At 35.8% G+C, this 2,219-nt stretch overlaps 1 long non-coding RNA gene across 1 annotated transcript; it reads right to left on the bottom strand.

Annotated features, from left to right (window-relative positions):
* Positions 1 to 426: 426 nt before the first annotated feature.
* On the bottom strand, positions 427 to 1,861 carry LOC128557164 (uncharacterized). Its single transcript, XR_008371077.1, has 2 exons — positions 1,492 to 1,861; positions 427 to 774 (listed from the first exon to the last, which is right to left on the bottom strand). It is a non-coding gene; the product is annotated as an uncharacterized LOC128557164 (long non-coding RNA).
* Between the last annotated feature and the right edge of the window lie 358 nt (positions 1,862 to 2,219).

Below are 2,219 nucleotides of genomic sequence, written 5' to 3'. Positions count from 1 at the left end.
TCATTTGTGACCTGTAACCCCTGTTGTGAAACTAGCCTCGATAAATGAACCTAAGTTAATTAAAGCTGTTTGTTCACAGATTTGATGTAAAATTCAACGAAGTATCTTCGTTTACAAAAAAACAAAAAAAACAATGTGAGCTGCATCATGAGAAAACCAACATAATGCATTTACAACCAGCATGGATCTAGACCAGCATGGGCATCTGCGCAGTAACAGTAATTCGACAGTAAACACATTGTCTTGGCCTTATATAATCAGGCCCTTCCCCAGAAATTTTTTAAGGCGCTGGGGTAAAGTTTGCGTGGTGGGATAAGGGGTGGGTGCGGGAGGGGTTTCCCCTCCCGTGTTCGATTTTTTAAAAAAAATTGAACCCAAATGGTGCTTTTTTAAGTATACCATATGCAAAAAAAACATAACAACATGTATTTCATTACTTCTACATTTTTACGTAATCATATAACCATCAATATATCATATACGCTACACAGACATGACAGATGTCCACTTCTTTTATATGTATTTTCGAACAACACATATGTCCTTCCACTTCTTTTGTACTAACACTAACAACACATAGGCATTTTTGTTTTCATATACTGGTAAGTGTCTGTCTTTGGCTCTGTGCCATTCCTTTACTGCACCACTGAAATTAAAGTCATTCAGTTTTTGTCCCTGCATGGACACCATGAGTAAGGCATTAAGCACTTCCATGCTCACCGGTGAATGGTGGGTGGACTTTACACATTCAACTGCTGAAATCTCTCTCACAATCTGAAAGTACAAAAAAAGTATTTGTTATTTTCCCAGAGCAAGGATAACCAAGGATGGATTTATATTGTAAAAGTTCCTAAGACTTGACATTTATCTTGTGTTCTTCTGCACAATGAATCGCAACAGTAATTCTGTTAAATATTTGTGGGTGTTAACAACACCATTGCAGCTTTTTTACACACAAAAGCAGGTTTTTGTTGTTGATAAGTTTCTTGTTTTTTTTTCTTCTAAAATTCTTTGGACCATACATGATGCTGTAAATATAGTCAGTAAATAAATAAATCAATGTTTATTTAGCATAGAAATATTGACTTCCTTGAAATACAGCAGAAGAGAATTCATTCATCCCTTTTACCAACTAGCCCGGTTCTTTACGTGAGAAAGTAGGCATTGCTTATTTGGAACTGGTCTTTCCCAGGAACAATGGTTAGGTAACCTGCCCTTAATTTTGTTATTCCACTGAAACTTATATCATTTGGTCTTTTCATGTTTACTTTGAGAGATACAAAAGCAAAGTGAAACAAAAAATATCATAGTAGGTAAAGTTTAATATTTAGAAATTAATAGCATCTTAAACAATTATAATTAAACATCCTCGAAAAAGTTTGCTTCAGTTCATCCGGAACAATGATTTCAAACTTCATTTAAAGAATCACTGTCCCATTTTAATACAGTTGCCTTTCTCTGCTAATTATTACTCGATAACAATTAACTTACCCATGCATGCCGTCACCAGCTGTTATCCCATTTCGTTGCATAGACTAATTATTATCTTTAATTAATTATAATCCAATCACTCCTGCTCCAATTAACCGCAAACTTGTGAAAACACAGACTTTCATCAACACGTGTCGTCTTTTAAACCCTTATCAGTACACGGTAAACAGCTAGCTACACAGTGTATTCATAAACTTCCCCGATCGATATTTACCTGAGGTATCTCAAAGGGATGAAATCGCTTACTGATTTAAGACGCTGCGCTAATAATTGAGGCACCGCGCGGGATAATTAAGCGCTGCGGGAAGCTGTATTTCGTGTTTTAAGCGCCGCGGTAGCGCGGCGCCTTATGCGGCTGGGGAAGGGCCTGATAATATAGCCCTCAATTTTTAAGTCGACAGTTGTTTTTCTGAGTTTTTTTTTTCATGCAAAGCATTTATAATTACCATCATGGAAAAGAATACAGTTATTCTGTGGTACGTCTTTAAGTATAATGAGACAAAGTCATTTCAAAGTAATGTTATACAATTCTGTAGTGTAAAAAAAATTCAGTGAAACTAGATGACAAGACAAGTAGATTACATTCAATGTAATTGTCACAAAAATAACTCTGGAGAAAATTGAAATCACAACCAAAAGATGAACACTACACATTATTTTTATCGTAAATATGGCTCTGATCAACATGTACATACAAGGGCCTCCATGGCAGAGTGGTTATGGCTACT

The sequence above is a fragment of the Mercenaria mercenaria genome, chromosome 5 (assembly GCF_021730395.1).
Source record: "Mercenaria mercenaria strain notata chromosome 5, MADL_Memer_1, whole genome shotgun sequence".
Lineage (NCBI taxonomy): Eukaryota > Metazoa > Mollusca > Bivalvia > Venerida > Veneridae > Mercenaria > Mercenaria mercenaria.
The sequence above is the reverse complement of the archived record's forward strand: the minus strand, read 5'-3'. Positions and strand labels throughout refer to the sequence as shown.